General features: G+C 42.0%; 1 pseudogene; it reads left to right on the plus strand.

The window, feature by feature from the left end:
• Positions 1–292: 292 nt before the first annotated feature.
• LOC116896063 lies at positions 293–5854 on the plus strand (annotated as a pseudogene).
• Positions 5855–22004: the final 16150 nt, after the last annotated feature.

Below are 22004 nucleotides of genomic sequence, written 5' to 3' on the forward strand. Positions count from 1 at the left end.
CATACCACACACACTTACCCACAGTAGTAATAAAGGTAAAATATTAATGTACAAGTCATCCTGGGGGCACTAAGATGCTGATTTCTGAAACCTCAGATGTTCAGAAATGGGCCTAAAATTGGTGTGGTGTCCAGGTACCTGAAGTGTGGGCGTCACCTGGGAGCTTGCAACAAAGACTGAATTCTGTGTTTGCTTACCGGAATGTTTTAGTAAACTCTCTAGGGGATTGTAGTCTTTGTACAAGGATGCATGGTATGTTGGGCATATTAAGTGTATTTTCTTCCCTATCCCCATGGCCATCACAGATGAGGCTGATTGTTCTGTAAGTCCTTATCTTGGTCTTAACTGAAGCAGTCACTCAGAAGCAGCAGACCATAGCTTCTCACCGTTATCTCTTTTCTTCTCTGATGTCTCAGTAACGTTCAGGAAGATGTTATCCATAACCTTTTCAGGTTTAACTTGAGTCAGGATCAATGGGGGTAAATCCTGTAGACTGCAGAAGGATTTGGGAGTTGATGGTCAGGTACAGTGAATGAGGATGAACACTCACGTGGAGGTTCCTGTCCCTTTGAGGCCTCTGTAGTTCACCAATGTGGAATAGAATGGACAATGTTTCTTGGTCAGAGTCAGACACATGAATGATGAGTGAGGTTTGCAGCATTTTGTGGCCTTTTTGTGTGCTGCGTGGAGCAGGTGAGTCGGCAGACTCCAGGAACAGAACTAAACAAGCTGTGAACAAATGCAGTTCAAGTTCAATGCTGAGTACCTCAGATAGCACAGTGCACAGGGAAACATCTCGGGCACGACATTTGGGAGCTCTGAGTCTGAGAAAGGTTTACACATGCTGGAAAATGTTTTAGTGGGGCTAATGATTTTCAAAGTATAACATGAAACCCTCTCAAATTGCTTTGATCTTGTTTTTTTTTTTCTTTCTTTTTCCGGTGCAAATTTGTGTTTTCTTTCTATTTTTGCTTCCTTTGAAATTTTATTGAAAACATTTAGGGGTCTCTCTCTCTCTCTCTCTCTCTCTCTCTCTCTCTCTCTCTCTCTCTGTGTGTGTGTGTGTGTGTGTGTTTGAATATTGTATTTATTGTATTTTCTTCATTGTTGGGGAAAGTGCACGAGGCTCATCCTGCCTAATAATATGAGAATTCCCATTTTTCCTAAAGCATTTTTCTGGGAAAGAGCTGTAGACATTACTGTAACACAGCAGACTCTGTGGCTCAACACATGGTTCACTCTGGAGCCTTTGTGGATCTGGGTACTCTGCTTGTTTTGGGGTCAAGCCAAGTCTGAGCCATGTCTGTTGGCTGGCTGAGCGCTGGCTGGTCAGTGCTGGCGGATCTACTTCTAGTCATCGTTTTATCTCCCGGGTAATCTTGGGCTTAATTTGGTTCCTGCCTTTTATATACCCATCTGGCTTCTTTCTTTTTCTATTTTGAAACATCTGTCTGAAACTTATACAGTTGTACTCATGACCATTTGGTTACTTAGAGGAATGTTTTTCTTCTTTGTGGAATCAGGGTGCATATTAACCTCCTATGATGAACATAGAAGGAAGTAGTTTGTAAGCACCAGTCATCCTTTCATGTCTTGAGAATGGTCAGACCCCAAACTTCTTTGGCCTCACTGTATAGTGCTTGTTCAGTATGCTATCTTGAAGCACTAATGGACACTTCCCTTTTCCTCTTTCTCTCTGCATCTCCCTCTCCTAGCCTCTTCCTCTTTCCCCCTCACCCTCCCTTCCTTCCTATTTCTCCCTTTCTCTCCTTTCTTCTTTCTCTTCCTCTCCTTTTTCTTCTCTTCTTCTTTTTTGAGAAAGGGTTTCTCTGTGTAGTCCTGGCTATCCTGCAACTTGCTCTGTAGACCAGACTGGTCTAGAGCTCAGAGATCTGCCTGTTTCTACCTTCTGAGGACTGGGATTAGAAGTGTGAGCCATCATTGCCCGGGGTTAATGTAGATTCCTTGAATAAATTGGCATGGATAAGAATGAGACTTGTGAGTTCTACATTAGATTAATTTTCAATGGATTGTTTTTCTTGGGACAGGTTATACTTTCATTACTAAGAATTCTTTCTTGAGTTTCCGTAGTTTGCCTTGCTACTTTTATTGAGGAATTAATTTAAGTGATAATTTTAATTTATTCCATTTCACCATTATTGGCTAATTTGATCAACTTCAGAGTTTGCTTTAAAGCTTGATTCTACACGAGGGGCAGTGTGGAACTTCTGACACATGGAGCGGGTTTGATCTCTTGACGGTTCTGAAGGTATTAAATTCATTCCTTAAAACTATTGCACGCTTACTAGATTTTGATGACTATGAGCAACACCTTAATGAAGCTGATTAAAACAGCACTGCTAAGTGAAATCATCCAAATCTGAGATCTTAGCCCTTTAAACAGCTCAAACGTATTTTCTTTCCTGGACACTTTAGGGGTCACAGTCTTGATATCCGCACAGACTGTGGCCCACAGGTGATTGCTTTCTAAGGTCTAGATAATGTCACTGGAGTTTTTGCTTAGTGGTCTTATGGTGATGGGTGTAGACTATCATGAGCTTGCCTCTGCTGGGAGCTAGGAACTGTCAGAGAAACAATTCCTCACCAATCAGATGCTGCATTCGAGTGGATTGATTCAGTCAAGGATGCTCAGTATCTTCCATGTCCCCGTTAGTAGGTTTGACTTGCATTTTCCAGTTCTAATTTATAAGTGCATGGCCTCAGTTTATCTGCAGGCATCAAAATTGGTTTTATATTTCTCACTTATTTTCTCTTCTTCTTCTTCTTCTTCTTCTTCTTCTTCTTCTTCTTCTTCTTCTTCTTCTTCTTCTTCTTCTTCTTCCTCCTCCTCTTCTCCTCCTCTTCCTCCTCCTCTTCCTCCTCCTCCTCCTCTTCCTCTTCTTCTTCTTCTTCTTCTTCTTCTTCTTCTTCTTCTTCTTCTTCTTCTTCTTCTTCTTCTTCTTCTTCTTCTTCTTCCTCTTCTTCTTCCTCTTCTTCATCATCATTATTATCATCATCACCACCACCACCACCACCACCACCATCACCACCACCACCACCACCACCACCACCACCACCACCACCACCACCACCACCATCATCATCATCTTGTTGTTGGAGGAAAAATGACCAACACAGAACAGACAAGGTAAAAGCACTCTTTTCACCTCTGTCAAATGAGTCTGTACATGTGGGATGTCACTTAGATTTTGGTATAAACCTTATCTCTGGAATGAGATGGAAGTGTCCTGAGGGAGGGTACCAACTAGGAAACAAACCTACATCAAGCCAGAGTTCTCACCTTGCCACAGCTGTGACTCTACTGGGGCATCTGTCACTGTTACTGAAGTGAGCGCCTTGTTTTATGACCTTGTGAAATCACTTCTAAGAAGCCCAACTGTGTTTTTGTCTTCATTACATTCTCAGTACACAGAACTGAGCCCAGTAGGTTATTTAATAGCCTTATTGATAAAGCAGGTTTATTAACACAGACGATGCCAAAAGAACCCCAAATCCCAAATATTTACCTTCTGTTCCACAAATGCATTTGAAAGTACCCCTCCAGACTAGATACTTTCATCTTACAATTACGTCGTGACCCACTTAAGACATGTTATCTGAGTGGAATCTTTCACGAGCAAGTTAACACAGCTGGGTTCAGTTTGGGGCAGTGTTTTTCAAACTTTTCTTTTGATGACAATTCATTTTAAGAAAAACATTTACCCTGACTAGAAAAAGCCTCTAATACATGTATGCCAACACATATGTGCTCAGAAGGCACATTATTCCTACTCTTGACCTTAGTCACCACCTCCAGTGCCACTGTGATGTACTCTAGTGTTCTGTGTTCTGCTCCCCCCTATCTCTACTTTGAATAACCAAGGTTGTTACTCTCCAGGTTTCAGGATTCATGACTTAACTAATGCAACTGGAAAAACACTGCCTTTAAAAAATAATTCTTAAATACAAGTGCAGATACTGATTATTTCCAGGGAGTGACACCCAGCAAGACAAAGGCCCTGGATGTGTGGGTTGGAAGAGAAGCGCGTTCTGAGATGGGGCATATGAGGAGAGAGGTAATGAAGATACTGTCCCTCTTCTCGGTCGCATCTTTAGTCCAACATACGCCCATCTGTCCAGGAAGGCTGCTTTCAGGGAAGGACCATATGTTACTCAGCTCTTTCATTTTCACTACAAAGCAAAGATCAGTAAACATTTGCAAAGGACACAGTACATATTTTTGCCTGGCTATGTCTAGGTAAAGACCTATTGATGAGGCACACATGGTATGGCACACAAGGATGTGTAGTAGATGGCGTTGGTCCCTGGCCAAATCCCCTTACCTGCCAGAAAGATAGATTGTTAATTACACAGTTATTGTCTATGAATTTACACCCAGCTCTCCTGGCCTTTCACTCCTTTAACCTTCTAACGAGAATATGAAACTCCTGTCTCCAAATGAGATCACTATATTAATTTTACCTACCTAGCACTTCACTTAAATGGCAAGACGACTCCTCCTGCACTCCTTTGAGCTAGACCTTGGCACAGCCTGGGTGTTTCCTTAAGACTTACATCACAAATGAAATAAAACCCCTTTGTTAGTATGTCTCTGTTCATCGCTGCACAGGAGTTTAGAAATCCCCTCCTGAGAACAACCTTCAAACAACTCAAAAGTTCTACACTGGATCTGTCTTAACACTTATGGTCACACTTCATTTTTCATTAGAAAATGGCTCTCCCAAGATGACTTCACTAGATCACCCTTCACATATACTTGGCTGTTTTCAAAATCAAATCACTGCTCAAAGAACAAAGGGTTGCCATTTTAAGGGCGTTTAAGAGAATGGGAAACAGGTCTCTAAGCAATGGTGAGTACATTTCCCAAGATGAAAACTCCTCGCACATTTCAAGCAACTGAGACTCCAGACCACATGAGTTTAAAAGCCTTCCTGAACGAGCAGCTAAACAAAGTCAACTTGTCAGTAGCTGTGTGGTAATGGGTGGAAACCCCGTCTCACCTATAGCAGCTTGAGATGTTCTAACCAGAGAGTGCGACTCAGGTGAACCTGGAATGCTTTACTCTGTGCAGAGAAGAAGTTCAGTGTGAGGCAGAGTTGGCGTTTATTAAGAGGAGATTGTAATAGATTGAAGCATGATCTTAAATGTCAATAGAATGTAGTGCTCAGAGAAAAGATATGACATGCTCAGGACATATACCTTTTCAAGAGAAAGTAATAATCTAGTGTCTTTATGGTGGCCATACATACTGTTTTGGGTGACTTTTGTAGCTATACTTCCAAGGGCCACCAAGAGACTTAATTAATCCTAGGATGTTTCCTGATGGACACTGGGCGGGGTCACTGCTGATTAAGTAAAATCGTAGGTCATGAGGGTTGCAGGGGAAGTTAAGACATTTTTACTGTAGATAACGGTTAGTCTTTTTTAAAAAATTCTTTTTGAAAACTTAATTATTTATTAGATGTGCCACAGCTTCAGTAGCGACCGGCTCTTCTGGGCTGTGGTGCGGCACCAGCACCTTCCCCCATAGCTCACGGCAGCCAACCAGCCCCTGCTCTGCCTTAACTACGTGAGAGCAGAAGGCAGTGATCAAAAATGCAGATGAGTTGGGAAAGAGGCAGCAGGGCTCCGTGGAGCGAGCGCATTGCTCAGGCTTTGGAGACGTATAACATAGAAAGGGATATGGCGGTCCACACCAAGAAGTCTGGCTAGGACAGCCCCACTTGGCCCTGCATTGTAGGATAGAACTCAGCAGCTATGTGACACATGAAACCAATACTTCATCTACTTCCACCTGGGTCTGGCGGCCATTCTTCTGCTTAAATCTGGTTAAAACTATGGACTCTGCCAAACACTCAGTGAACCATCCAAGAACAGGGACTGCATCTTCGACTCCAAAAGCCAGAGGCCGAATCTTCAGTCTCGTTAAGGGAACACCTCATTTCAATTTGTCCTGTTTTGTATAGGGCATCATCCTCTGTGTGAGTTTGTGGCTATAAAATAATTAGTAAAACAGCTTACCTTTGTATTTATTTTCTAATCCATATATCTGCACTCCATTTTTCTCCCTTAGGATATTCCTTTAAAAAAATACATCTGTGGGAGATGTAAAAAGAAAAAAAATATTTACATCCTAACCACAGTTTCCCTTCTCTCCTCTCTTCCCAATCCTTCCTCTTCTCTCCCCTCCCCCATCCATTCTTCCTCCTCCCCTTTTTTTCCAGAAAAGTGGAGGTCTCCCTGGACAATAACCAGCCTTGGCATATCGAATTGCAGTAATGCTAGCTGCATCTTCTCCCATTGAGGCTAGATGAGGCCGCCCAATTAGGGGAAAGGTCTCAAAGGCAGGCAACCCAGTCAGAGACAGCTCCTGATCTTCCTGTTAGAAGACCAAGCTACACTGTAGGATGTGAGCAGAGGGCCTAGGCCAGTCTCATACATGCTCTCTGGTTGGCAGAGAGCCCCTATGGGCATAGGTTAGTTGGTTCTGTAGGTATTGTGGTGTCTGTGATACCTCTGGTCACTGCAATCCTCCCTCCCCTTCTTGCATAGGATTCCCCAAGCTCCATCTAATGTTTGGCTGTGAGTCTCTCCATCTGGTTCCATCAGTTACTTTGTGAAGTCTTGATAACGATAAGCTAGGCTCCTGTCTGCAGAATATTATTAACAATGTAAGGGGTGCATGATATCTCAAGCTGGAAACAGTCATTGGTTGGCCATTCCCTCAGTTTCTGCTTCATCTTGACACCAGCATATCTTGAAGGTAAGACAATTGTCAGTTGAAGGTTTTGTGGCCGAGTTGGTGTTACAATGCCTTCATTGGAAGTCTTGCCTGATTACTGGAGATGACACCTTCGGGCTCCATAGCCCTCATTGCTAGGAGTCTTATATTTGAGATTCCCAGAAGCTATCTGAAAAAGGTATAATGCTATACTTGAAGTCATATAGACAGAAATTATCCTTATTTTAACATCATTTATAAAATAGGAGTGTCTCTATGTTGGCAATGTTCTCAGCAAATTTTAGAATTTGCTAGAATTCTTGATTCTCAGCTGGTAAGAGGTTTTAAGATTTCTTCTTACTTCCCATTCATTTAATTTCTAGTCTTTCTGCCCTGTTTCAGTAGTATCATAATTCTTTAAGATAACAGTAATAATACTCCCAGTATAAATTTGACCAGATGCAGCTTAGATGGATAAAAACACACTTTGCATCACATAACTGGAAAGCAGAAACGAGGTCTGTCAGTCACAGTGTGCTTAACCACTGTGCTACTCTGCTTCTTGTACTAAGCCAGTCAGCAAGTTACCAAGTGCTCTATACTTACTATGAATGAAATTAAAACAAAAGCCCTCCTTTGCCTTTTACCATGTAACTTCCCCTAGTTCCTGTATTGTGTCCTAATCCTTGGGTGTAGAGGCCAGAAGACTGGGAAGACTTCTGTAGAATAATGTCCTCTGGACACGATAGAGATATTGCACACATGAGTTCCCAAGAATTGTGATTGCTGTCTTAAGACCTGCACCAAATTACATATCTCAACCTCCCAGCAGGGATGGGAGAAAGGCTCACAGAACCCAACCCCGAGCTGAGGAACCATAGGGAGCTGACATTTGCTGAGGAAGGGACAGTTTTCTTCAGGGAGAAGCTCCTTGATGGGTTGCCTAGGTGTCAGTGTCAGTCTTATGCCTATGTACGTATAGGCATAACTAACAGGATTAAGAACAGGGAATGCATTTGAGAGGGAGATTGTGGGAAGGACACAGTTGGAGGATGAAGTAAGGTGTGGATGATCATAATGCATTGTAATTATATATGAAATTCTGAAAAATAATTAAAAGGCCTAAAAGGCCTATGTGTGCTAAGTATTATTTGGTGTGGTCATAATGAGTAACTGTATAGTTAGTTGTACCACAGCAGTCAACAGATATCAGTGACCACAGAGCTCACAAGGAAGACAGAAAAAGCCAGAAGAGGGAAGAATGGGAGCTTACTGTTGCGAATGCTTTCTTCATTTCTCTGTAGAAACTAATAACCTCTGAGAGAACAAATGACTTACTGCAAATTGGATCGCAGCCACAATTACAAGTTGGGTTTTCATCAAGTGTCTGTGGATTAGTCAAGTTCAGTGAAAAACTGAGAACGTACAGGTTCCATTTGCCATAATGGTAGTTTCATCTTTAAAATGAGTCTCTGCTGAAGCTAGGCTTTCCTCTACCTGCCCTGAAAGTGTGTATGGAACTGATAAATATTCATAATTATATTATTCATTTAAAAAGTTTAAATAATCTCACGAGTCAATGTGTAACATGGCAACAGAAACATCTCCCACTGTTGGAGATTGGTTCTAATACTATGATTCAGTCAGGAATCTGATTGTTCAAATGCTAAATTTCCTTGCCACAATTGATTCTTGGTTGATCAATAAAGATGCCAATAGCCAATGGCAGGTCATAAAGTGGGACCCTTCGAGTTGTGCTGGTGAGGATGCAGAGAGGAACAGAGGAGAATCGCTGTGACTCGGGTAGAAGGATGGGGCTCAGGAGCAGCAGGTAATAGTCAACCAGCCATGGGAGACTTCAGGTAGTGACCACTTACCTCATTGCACCTAGTACGTCAGGGGAAGGTTTAGGAGTGTCCAGTCTTTGCGGCAGCCAAGGCATTTAAAAATAAGCTAACGTGTGTGTGTCTATCATTTGTGGACCCAAAGATAGCTCCTGGGTGGGTGAGTATGTGCAATTCACTGGGAGCCCAAGCAGATTAGCATAAGTCACCAGAACTTCCCATGGCAAACACCCATGGTGAGTATCGCTACATCTCCTGCCAGCCAGGCGCGCACTTGACTCTGCATATATGACTTGTGTGGCTAATGGGTCATACTGCCTCAGCGTGATTCTCACCCTACTACCATGTGACTTTAGTTTTCTTCACTCCTGTTTCTTCTCCTATAAATGGTTTTCTCCAAGAAATACTCTGAAGTTCTTTTATTGTTGAGAATACAATTTCGTTATCCTGGTTTTTTTGTTATTCCAAATGAATTTGCAAATTGTTCTTTCTAACTCTATGAAGAATTGAGTTGGAATTTTGATAGGGATCTCATTGAATCCTGCCAATGTATGAACATGGGAGGTCTTTCCATCTTCTGAGATCTTGGATTTCTTTCTTCAGAGACTTGAAGTTCTTGTCATACAGATCTTTCACTTGCTTGGTTAGAGTCACACCAAGGTATTTTATGTTATTTGTGACTATTGTGAAGGGTGTCATTTCCTAATTTCTTTCTCAGCCCGTTTATCCTTTGAGTAGAAGAAGGCTACTGATTTGAGTTAGTTTTACACCCAGCCACTTTGCTGAAGTTGTTTATCAGCTGTAGAAGTTGAGAGACATTATCTTATCTCTCAAGGTTGTTCACTGCAAACACAACCTTGAAAAATCACCCGGATAGAGTGTGACCCAATCCTTGCCTGTTTTTGCACATTCAGTAACAGAAGTAGGAGTGAAGAACTCTTATAGATGGCTGTGACCTCCTCTCAGGTGGCCCCGCATGGAACCTCAAACAGCCCTTCTGAGAAGTCTCAAAGACTGCCTTGTTAATTAGGAAACTTTTCATCCAAATATTCTAATCAAGCTTTGAAAAATCCATTGCAAAATTTTTATCTTACTGTTACAAAAGCTGCTGGAACAGATGAGCACGCCTGCACTGGAGTCAGGTGGAAAGCCTTTGTTCTGGAGTCAGAGTGGCTTCACCAGTAGCAGCAATACCATAATGGTGTGCAAAATACATAAACACATCCGTAGCTGTCTGTGTTCTATGTTACTTTAAGGCTAATGATAGTCGGTATGGGAGAAAATATGGGGGTGGGGCTAAAGTGGTAAGTGTAGAAACAGGAGGCAGTTAACGTGCCAAGTGCGATGCCTCCGAAGGGTGTCAGCTCTGCTCAACAAAAATGCATTTCTCAGAGCTCCCTTCCTGGCATGCAAAGTTTGTTTCATGGATATGAAAACGGTAAACTTCATAGGGGAATATCCTATAAAAGATGCCCAGTACCTGGGGCTTAATGTTCAGGGTCAAACTTTTTTTTTTTTTTTTTTTTTTTTTGGTTTTTTGTTTTTTTTTTTTTTTTTTTTTTGTTTTTTTTTTCTGGAGGGTAGGCAAGCGCTCTACCACTGAGCTAAATCCCAACCTCAAACTTCTTTTAAGTTCATCTTCCAATTTGTATTTTATAAATGGCGTCCTGTCACTGGAGCATATTGCTTTGTAGTGTGGGTGCTCACTCTTTTTACCACTCCACTTCAACAGACAGACTTCCCAGACACCCACTCTCCTTCCATTTATGTTATCTGTTACCACCCTCTCCCTGATGGGTTTCTGGGAACAGGACAGGGAGGCTGAAGAACAAGTAGGCAGGCACTGTGTGTTAGGAGACAAAACAAAGCTCAGTGTCCTGTGAGTATCTGCATTCATGCCACAAGTGTCTGTGAGTTAGAAATGTGCGACGCAGTGGAAAACACTAGTCAGCATTCAGGGCTCAGACAGGGTCAGATCACAGGATAGGAAAAGGTTTCCTGTCCCAAAAACAAAAACCTCCATATGTTCTTCCAGCCATGTCCCCACAAAGGAGGTCCTGCCCTCTTTATCCGGTTCCTATATCCAAGTATGCCATGTGAGACATACTTGCATGAGATTAACAGTACGGAATAAAGTCACCATCATGTTACTCTTTTCAAAGAGGAGATACAGTTGCTTTGGAAGCCCGTGCACAGTCACTCATGTGCAGTTCTGCAGATGCTCTGCTGTGTTCTGTATCTCCCGTCAGATGCTGTAATTTGGGGCCAGCTGTGTGTTTAGCTCTATGATGAGCATTGTTGTCTTACACAAAGCAAGATACACACACATGTACACACACACACAGACACACACACACACACACACACACACACACACACACACACACACACCATGGTGGCAGAGAGAATTTCAGCATTTCTGTCTCCTAGTTTGTTCTTGGTCACTTTTGGTGCATCTTTCCCTCCAGGCTACCTATATTCTGGCTGTCAAGCTCCACTATGAGATGCAAAGACCCCATCATAATCCGAGCAGAGTTATGTCTACCCACTTAATGATTCTGCCTCTATAATGGTATCTTAACTAGGGTAAGTATTTTTCTTTACATTGTGTGTTTATGTGTGCACATGCACATGCATGTGTAAACAAGAAGTCAATATGTGGAAGTGGGTTCTTTCCTGCACTCTATCAGCTTCAGAGATCAAACACAGGTAGGTGAACAGGCTTGGTGGCATGTGCCTTGACTCACTGAGCCATCTTTTCAGGTCTATGATCAATATTTTTTAAAGTGTTGGAAGGCATATATGTTAATAGTACTATGTACATAAGACAGCAGAAAAATTCAGTGTGATAAAATAATATATTTCCATAGTACTTTTCCTCCATTGCCTGATTTGATCACCAGCCTAAGTGCTTTGCGGTAGATTAAGACAGCTATTACAATTTTTACTTTATGTTCTATCTAGAAGGGATATGGTGAGGGCTCAATGTCTTGGCCCCTGTCACATGTTTGAAAAATGGCAGAGATGAGACTGTTTTCCTATGTTTCTCTTGGTGAACTCCCAGTGACCCAAGTGACCTCTTCCAATACAAAATGGCAAGACAGACTATGCATCTCAGTTCTTCAGTGAAATATGATGCCTTTCCACCAGAACATAGGGCTCTGATCCTCAGTTGAATATATGTTTACTCCTGCACACTCAATTGGCAGACCATGAGTCATTCACCTTATGCTGCTCTCCCATGCTCACACCCCTGCCCCAGACATGACTACAGCATCTCTTCCTCACAATCACAGCCAGACTTCCAGTCTCAGAGCAATAAAAAGATCAGCAAGAATCATAAGTTGAGTTTCTCACGGCTAACCTTTTGAACTCGCAGTCACAGATTTTGTAGGTAACAGAGCTATAAGTAGTTTTTAATCATTGTAATTCGTGCATCTGGTAGCTTAAAGTGAGATTTGAAAGTTGTTTAGGAACACTCCTCCATTTCAGATGGCATTGCAAGCTGTCACAACTACTCGAGAAATCTAGCGGTTCCTCAAAAATTGGAAATAGTTTGACCTGAAGACCCAGCTATATCACTCCTGGGCAGACGCCCAAAAGATGTTCCAACATATAACAAGGACACATGCTTCACTATGTACATAGCAGCCTTATTTATAACAGCAAGAAGCTGGAAACAATCCAGATGTGCCTCAACAGAAGAATGGATACAGAAAATGTGGTACATTTACACAATGGAGTATACTACTCAGCTATTAAAAATGAGGACATGGTGAATTTTGCAGTCAAATAAATGGAACTTGAAAATATCATCCTGAGTGAGGTAACCCAGACCCAAAAGGACATACATGGTATGTACTCACTTATAAGTAGATATTAGCCAAAAAGTACAGAATTCCCATGATACAAAGAAGGAAGGGCCAAATGTAGATGCTTCAATCCCGCTTAGAAGGGGATTGAAAGAAAATAATCCCACTTAGAAAAACATAATTACTGGAGGCAGAGGGAAGGAGAGATCTGGGTGGGAGGGGGGAAAGAGGGACAAGATCAGGTATGGGGAGGAGACAAGAGAGAGGCCCAGAAGATCAGGAGAATGAATACAAATATGCAACAGTTTGGGGGATGGGAGGAACCACTAGAAAGTCCCAGACACCAGGAATGTGAGAGGCTCCCAGGACACAATGCAGATGACTTTAATGCCCAACAGTGGGGAGAAGGAGCCAGACAAGAACAGCCCCCAATAGAGAGATGGCGCCATCCACCCATCTCAAAAGTTTTGACCCAGAGTTGTTCCTGTCTAAAGGAAATGCAGGAACAAAAGTTGAGCAGAGACTGAAGGAAAGGCTATCCAGAGACTACCCCACCTTGGGATCTATTCCACGCACAGCCACCAAAACCTGACACTATTGTTGCTGCCAAGTTGTGCTTGCAGACAGAAGCTTGGCATGGCTGTCCACTGAGAGGCTCTACCAGCACCTGACTGAGACAGATACAGATAGTTCCAGCCTACTATTGGACTGAGCATGGGGCTCCCCAATGGAGGAGTTAGGAGAAGGAATGAAGGAGGTGAAGGGGAGGGCATCACCATAGGAAGAACCACAATATCAACTAACCAAACTCCTCAGAGCTCCCAGGGACTAAGCCACCAACCAAAGAGTATACATGAGTAGGTCTGTGGCCCACCACTGCATATGTAGCGGGAGGGGATATGCTTGATTCTGTGGAGGATTGATGCCCCAGAGGAGAGGGATGCTAAAGGGGTTAGGTGAGAGTGGGTGGCTTCTAAGAGGTGAAGGGGAAGGGTGTGGGGTGGGGTCCTTATGGAGGAAGCATGGGGAAAGAGGGCAACATTTGAAATGTAAATAAATAAAATAATTCATTAAAATAGTTGCCTCTCAGCTTAAGAAAGAAAGAATTCGTTACATTTGAAGCAAATCATAAAAAATTCTGCAGTAGATTACAAAAGTGAGACTTCTCTGATTCTACTAACCACAGGAATGAGAATCAGAAACTCGAGGAGAGCCTGAAGCAATAGCCTTATAAAGTCATGGGCACATTAGCACCGTGCCAAACGTCAGAGGAAAAGGAAGTTTGTATCATTTGACAACAACGGTCGGAATCAGCCCAAATACCGCAGTAGGTTACTCTGGTCTTCTTTTATAGTAGAAAACAACAGTTAATATTCAAGGGGAAATGGTCAAAGTTGCATCCAGTGATTCTTCTGGGCAGGGTTTATGAATACAGATGTCACCATAATGTTCCCTAGAGTCACCAGACATCCTATTCTATGAGGAAGCCGCTTCCATTTATCCACAGCACGCTCCTGAACTTCCTGGGGACAACGCTCCTCCAGTCCACAGTCAGAAGAGGCCGTGGAATTAACCTGTTCTGTTCCCATCCGTTATTCTAATCCAGATAAAAGTGCCAGTGACTTCAAAACAGGTGACAGACTTTCCTCTTCAAGCGTCTTCTGTGAAGTGGAGGAAACAGAAGCAGGCAAGGCAGAGTTCCCGTGCACTCATTAGAACAGTATTTTTAGAGTTTACTTCATGATAGGCATTGTGTTTGGCTTGAGGTGGGCATTGGAAAGGAAAGAACTGTACTGTTCAGAGATGCAACAGTGGGGCTTATACCCAGGAAGGGTCGTTGGTGGTCGTGGTCAGTTCTGTTGTTGTTGTAATGAAGGTGAAGGTCAGCTCCAGCACCCTCATGATCCCCAGAATGCCCTTTTAGCCTCATTATCTATACAAGTCAGACAGAACAATGCAGCCATCTCATTAGACGAATAAAGTGAGTTGGGAATGGTTAGTAGACACAGTTCCTGGAACTAGTGCACTTCAGAAAGAGCCTCCAACTGTAACAGATTCCCAAAAAAGGTCTGTATCTCTGACTTCAGAAGCCTCCACAGGTGTCTGAAAAGCCAGAACAAAGTTTATGCTTACCTTTGGAAAGATGACTTCCCTGCACTCCACAGTAATCAAAGGGAGACCGGGAAAGAAAGATAAGGCGGGGTGGGCTGGGGGGATAAAGGCAGCAGCCTGAGCTAATCTTCAGTGTTCCCTTTTCCACAGTGATGAAGTCAAAATGGGAAACACAGGACAGGCCTGTAATACTCTGGTCTTGAGGACTTTTTGCCTTGGCATGAAATCAACGTGTGTGTGTGTGTGTGTGTGTGTGTGCGCGTGTGTGTGTGCACATACATACACAGATTTATTCATGAGTTGTCAAATATTTAGAAAACCCATATGATTTGAACAATCCCCAAACATTTAGTCAAATAAACCTCATGGCTCATCATGTCTAAGTGAAAATCTTATGTGTGTTTCTCAAAATCCTTCATAAATGCAACCATTGTCATGACGTTTCACTTTAAAGGGGAAATTGAGGCATGAATGTGTTCAACAATCTTTCCCAAGAACAAAACGGGTTTATGGTTAATTATCTAAAGAAAGATTTTTGTTGCTGGCCCAAAGGTTAAAAAAAAATTGCCAGATACTTTTTATAGGACTTCCTATTTTGTGAAAATATCAGGTAGAATGTAGGTAATCCATGTTAATATGAACATTTAGAATTATAATACTGTGGCCAAGTTATAATTATTCTATTTTAAATATATTGAATTCAGTATGTTTTCTGAAAGAAAGAGGTTGAACTCAGTGATGTAAGCCTTTGAACAATGTCTTAGCGACCATTGTCTCATTGCCACCCTGGTGCAGTAGAGCTTAGCGTCAGTGATGGGGTTCCTCTCCACTAGATGGGACTGTACGTGTTTGCCAATGCCACCACAGCCGGGCACAGACTAGGTTGCTTAAGCAGAAATATATTTCTCAGAGTCCTGGAGGCTGTAAAGCCAAGATTAAGGTATCAGCAGGATTGGTTTCTACTGTAAGTTTTTCTTCTTGCCTTGGAGACACCCATCTTCCCCTGAGCCTAACCCCATTTCTCACTTCTGTACTCACAGTCTATGTCCAGATGTCCTCTCATAAGGACACTGATCTTGAGATTGGCACTTACTCTAATGACTTCATGTAAATCATCTGCCTCCCTTAAAGTCTTGTCTGAAACTATAAATATATTCTGAGATCCTACAGGGTAAGATTTCAACACATAAATTTAGGGTTTCGTACAAAACAGGGGCAAGGCCTCTGAATGAAGAAAAGCTTATTCATCAACACCAGGACGTGGATACAGCAACAACAAAAATCAACCTGGGTTGGAAACCTGCTCCTCAATGTGACCTGTTCCTCAGAGGATTCGACACACAGGGTGAGAGGACTCACAGAACGGCCTCCCAATTTCACCGAAGACAGATGTCGAAATGCCGTGCAACTACAGCTCACATTTATTTACTCAAGAAGCTGAAGTTCTCGTTTCCTTTCCCTAATTGAGGCCGTGGCTCATTATTTGATCCTAGTGAGCTAAGTGAGAGCCCAACAGGAACATAAATACACAGATTTAGTGTTTAAATTAATGAGCCCAGTTACCTCTTAACCTTTAAAGGATGTCACTGGATTATGTGGCAGCAGCGCACAGCAGACACAGTTCCTTCTGGAGAATACCACAAAGGTAGAACCAGAATTAACCCTGAGGGTCAGAGGTCAGCATGCTGCTTAATGGGCTTGTTAGATGGCTAAGCATTTTAACTTGGTGTTTTTTCTTTTAAAATAATTCGTATTACAAGACATGAATTTTGTAACTAAGTAGCACATGGTTCTAAAGCTCCTTTTAGGGGAATAATGTTCTTTAGTGCTAGCTTTTTAAATTTACACAGTAATTTTTAACCTCCCATAATTAAATAAATATGACCCTAAGTGGGATAAGATGAAAATTTCTATGGTGAATCACATATTCTCGTTTTAGCTTCAGAGGGTGTGACTATACAGGGAATAACTTGGAAGCTGTATGCACTCCGAATTTCTTTGTGTAAATATCTCTCCTTTCCTTGTGGCAGCTGCAAAGATACTGTGGGAAGAAGGTGACATCCACATTGGTGCCCTTCCCCAAAGGAACACAAATAAATGCTTTGAAGGGTCAGCTCACAAAAAGTGAGCAATTGATTAGTAAGCACATTCAAAAATACTCAAGTGGCAGCGCCATCCACTGCAAACAGAAGCAAAAGTCACGCCACGAGAGCTTGCACTACCCCCACTGGAACAGCTAACATTTCAAAGACAAAGGGGCAATGATATTTCCACAAAAAACTTGTAAATTATTATATTACATAAAAATAAAAATAAAAAAAACCCTCTAATACTAGCCTTCAGAAGGATTGCAAGTTCAAGGCAGCTTGGGAAAAACACACACACACACACACACACACACACACACACACACACACACACACACACAGGGTATGGGGGAGAAAATTTGTCTTAAGGTTAGTTTTTTTTATCTTGAACAAGCTAGACTCTGAGAAAGAGGGAACCTCAGTTGAAAAACTGCTTCCATCTATTTTGCCTGGGGTCATGTTGGTTGTGCATTTTTCTGATTAGTGATAGATGTAGGTAAGTAACCATCCACGGGGCATTTTATATATTATATCTATATCTATATCATATCTATATTCATATCTATATCTATATCTATCTATCTATCTGTCTATATCTATCTATCTATATAATATTGAAAGAACTTAATTTACATTTCTACCATCTTTTCTTTAACAGGCTCAAAGAAGGCATTCTCATTCTCATTTGCCTGAAACAAATTAAGGCAAAGAAACTAAGAAACATGGGTCAAAACCCTTTCCCTCAGATTCCTAGCAGGAAGCCATGTTCCAAACAGAGCTAGCCAGCCCTGTGCGTTGTGAGAGGAAAACTAGAAGCCTGCATGCAGCTGGGCAGAGCACTATCCCACCAGCCACCAGGTTGTTAAAAACACATTCAAATTTATGGGTAATGCAGCCACCTTATCAAAGGAAAGCGACATAAAGAGCTCACAGCCCCAAAGGGAGAGAGGAGAAACTCGGCCACAGAGAAGCCATGAATCACTCATGTGACGTCATGGCCCAGCGTTAACAACTTCTCAGCACTGAAGGTGAAAGAACATTTGTTCACCAAAATGTCACTTTCCTCATTGGAGGGGGGAGGTTTCTGAGCACTGTTGGAAAGTTTGCCTCAGCACGTGCTGTTATGTTACCCCAGGGTCCAGTTTGCCTACAAAACATGGCTGGTGGGGGCAAGCAATCAGTCTGGCAGCTAATCAATGTCATTGTGTTGTAACCTTTCAGGAAAACATCCCAATTCAAAGGAGCAATGCTTCAACTCCAGGCCATTTCTCACAGAAAAGGCCAGACACTGAGGAAACCCCCTCGGGGCGCTTCCTTAGTCCATCAGTGTTTGTCAAGAGTGTAGATACCTGTTCAGGAGCCCTCATTAAAGTAAGCCTAGTTTCCACTGTACAAATGGTTTAGAACCTAAGTCAGAAAATAAAAACATGGTTACATCAGGGACAGAACATAGTATTGAGTGCAGTGTAAGAGTCACAAAACCTTTTTACTTGCATGTTTCTGCTTCTTTTTGCTGTCTTCACAACTCAAGTTACAATCCTCATTCCAACCACTATGAACTCTCAGAAAATAACTCAACTCACACAGGTCAAATATTTCCAAATGGTAATGTTTCTGTTAAACAATGATACTATTTCACCGTGCCTCTACACACAACCGAGAATTTTATACCTAAGGGAGAGAGCAGACAGAAACAGAGGTCTTGCTCAACAAGAGTTTGGAGAATTACATTAAGGTCTTGCCCCATTTAGGATTGGCATGTTATTTTATTGTGAGAAACTTCGTAAAGACTCCCGTGGCACTGGCATCCAGTGAGTAGAGGCCAAGGATGCTACAGAATGTGGTACAGTATCAAAACAGCTTTCTGCTTCTTGCCAACCTTGTTTCTCCCCCAGAAAGTTCCTCAGGATTATCAATGTGCTTCCATTTTAATGTTTTTTTAATTAATTATTTTATTTGTTTACAATCCAAATGTTGCCCCTCTCCTGGTCCCTTCTATCAGAATTCTTCACCCCATCCTCACCCTCTTGCCTCTGAGAGGTTGCTCCTCCCCACCCCAAAACCCACCCATGTCACCCCACCCCTGGCATGCCCCCTTCCCTGGAGCATCAAATCTCCACAGGATTAGGCATATCCTCTCCCACTGAGGCCAGACAAGGCAGTCCTCTGCCACATATGTGCTGGAGGTGTTGGATCAGCCTGTGTAAACTCTTTGGTTTGTAGCTTAGTCTCTGGGAGCTCCCAGGGGTCCTGGTTAGCTGACAATGTTGTTCTACCCATGGAAGTCTCCCTCTCCTTGAGCTCCTTCAGTCTTTCATCTAACTCTTCTATAGGGTCTCCCAACCTCAGTCCAATGATTAACTGGAAGTATCTGCATCTGTCTCAGTCAGCTGCTGGTAGAGCCTCTCAGTGGACAGATTGGCTAGACTCCTGTCTACAAGCACAGCACAGCATCAGAAATAGTGTCAGGGTTTGCTGCCCACCCATGGGATGGACCCGTAGCTGGGCTGGTTTCATCTTAATTAATGAAAAGCAGCCTGATTTATGGTAAGATCACCAATCAGTTGAGGGAGAGACTGTGATGAAGAAATTTGCTCAGAAACTCAATGAATAGATTCAGAGTTGCCTGGCATTCTCTCTCTCTCCTCTAAGCTGCCTAGTTGACTATATTAAATCAGTGGGGTATGGGAAATACAGAAATAAAAAAATTAAAAATAATAGGACAGAGACAGCATAAAACCTTAAATATATAAAACTCAGTATCTTTTTTTATCCTTCAATAACTTAATGAAAAAGAAATCAGAAAACAACTTTATTTACAATAGTTACTACAACAATAACACAATTACAAAATACACATAGATACAACACAACTAAAGAAGTGAGAGATGCTGACATTGAGATTTACAAAGCACTGAAGTAAAAAGTTGACACCAAAAGATGGAACTGTTCCCCACAGTTAATTTTGTGAAAATGGCCAAATTACTGAAAATGATTTACAGGTTCAATATAATTCCCATTCCAAAATTATGAAGACATTCTTCACAGAACTAGGGAGAAAGTAATTCCAAATTTTATATGGAAGCATGAGAACCTCTTAATAACCAAGCAACTGTGAGGGAAAAAATGGGGTGCAGACTGTAATATCTAAACAGACTCATCGTGATGGAGACAATAGACTAGCACTGTCATGAATGTAGAAGTGTAGATTAGAACAGAGGACACAGAAATAAAGCCATGTAGCTATTGCCACTGACTCTTCACAGAGGAAGCAAAACTCACATAGATGAATTAACAGCCTCTTTAACAAACAGTAGTGAGGAGGAAACTGAATATTCACATGGAAAAAACTTAATCCCTATCCCCCACCGTATACTAAGGTTGGTGGGAGACTCAAAATGGCTGAAGGACATTAATGTAAGACTTGGAACTTTGAAATTGCTGATGAAAGCACAGGAAACATTTGAAAGGTTTCTTATTTTTGAGGATTTCAGAGATGCATACAGTCAAATATGATCACATCTACATCTTCTCTCCCCCATCCAGCTCCTTTTATGTCCTCCATAACATACCTGTCTTAGGGTTTCTATTGCTGCAACAAAACACCATGACCAAAAAGAAATCTGAAGAAGAAAGAGTTCATTTAGCTTACACTTCCAAATTGGGGTTCATCACCAAAGGAAGTCAGGACAGGAACTCAAAACAGGGCAGAAACTTGGAGGCAGGAGCTGATACAGAGGCTATGGAGGAGTGCTGCTTACTGGCTTACTTCCCCTGGCTTATTCAGCCTGTTTTCTTACAGAACATAGGACTTCCAGTACAGGGATGGTACCACCCACAATGCACTGGGTCCTCCTACATTGATCACTAATTGAGAACATGCCCTACGGCTGGATCTCACAGAGGTTATTTCCTCAACTGAGGTGCCTTCCTCTCTGGTGACTCTAACTTATGTCAAGTCAACATAAAATCTGTCAATACAATATCTTCCTTCAACTTCATGTTTTTTTATGAGCCACTAAGTTCAGTTAATGCTTATCATATGTGCAAAAGTATTGGACTATCTACCGAGCAATAGTAAAATTACCAGTAGCTATACCCCAACCCCCCCAAAAAATTACCTTCTCAACCAACTATCCATTGCCAATAGCTCCTCAATAAGGTTGTAACCTGGGAGTATCTACCTCACCTAATGATAGTTTTTTGGCTCACTTGATCATATGTAGGTCTTGTCTTGATATCTACCGCCACTCTGAGTTCATGATGGTGACAACCATGTCATGTCAAGAAGACAGTGTTTCATATCACTCCTCACTATCCTTCAGTTCTTATGTTTTCTTCCTTGTTTTCTACGGTGTTCCCTGAGCCCTGATGGTAATGGGGATAAATTTCTGTTTAGGGCTGAATATTCAATCACTTGCACTCAACACTCAACACTTGTGCAGGCCTTTAATGACAGCTGCCTAGAACAACAACAACAGAAGACTTCTCTGGTAAAAGTTCAGAACAGCCTAGATCTGTCTAGTTGGTCCTACCTAGTTGGTTATGTTTGTTTGTTTGGTGTTTGCTTTGGGGTTTTTGTTTGCTTGGTCTGTTTTTGTTTGTTTGTTTGTTTGCCAAGGACATCCTCTACTTGGAGACAGATTCTAAAAGGAAGGGTGTTTCAGGGTGGTGGAAGAATGGCTGGAAATCAATCATGGGTAAAAACTGACAGCCTGTGTTCTGCTCATAGCTCTCCAGGAATCTCTAGGCAGTTCAGCTTCTGCAGAACAACAGCCACGTCTTTTATTTACATATCAATTCAGTTATCTACATAGGTTTCCTTTTGTTTATTCCATGAACCAACATTTTATAACCTCAGTCCCTTGATTCTGAGAAAAGACAACAAGTACATTTTTTTCTTAACATAACAATGAATTCAGATAGACAATAAGCTAGCTGGATAGGATCCAACTCTGAGATCACCATTCCTACCATGCCTGGGCCTAAACTAGCTCTGTCCCAGGCTGTGCTTTGTATGCACTAGAAATAAACTTAGCTAGGTGGGATCTTATCCTGTGATCACTACTCCCCAAATTCCTTTTTCTTCTTCCTTAATATCTTTCTGACAAGCTGGCTAATAGTGCAGCTGCCTCTGTCCTTTTAGGTCCATGAAGATCTTCATATAATTCATAATTCATATTCCATTCTTATATTTTGCACAGTTGGGAAAGAATATATTTTTATTGTATATTTTTATGTATTTACATTTCAAATGTTATCCACTTACCTGGTTCCCCCTCCCATACCCTCTCCCCAAGCTTCTATGAGGATGTTCCCCCACCCACCTACCCACTCCTACCTCACCATCCTGACATTTCCCTATACTGGGGAAATGAGCCTTCATAGGAACAAGGGCTTCTCCTCC

Source organism: Rattus rattus, chromosome 3 (assembly GCF_011064425.1).
Source record: "Rattus rattus isolate New Zealand chromosome 3, Rrattus_CSIRO_v1, whole genome shotgun sequence".
Classification (NCBI taxonomy): Eukaryota; Metazoa; Chordata; class Mammalia; order Rodentia; family Muridae; genus Rattus; species Rattus rattus.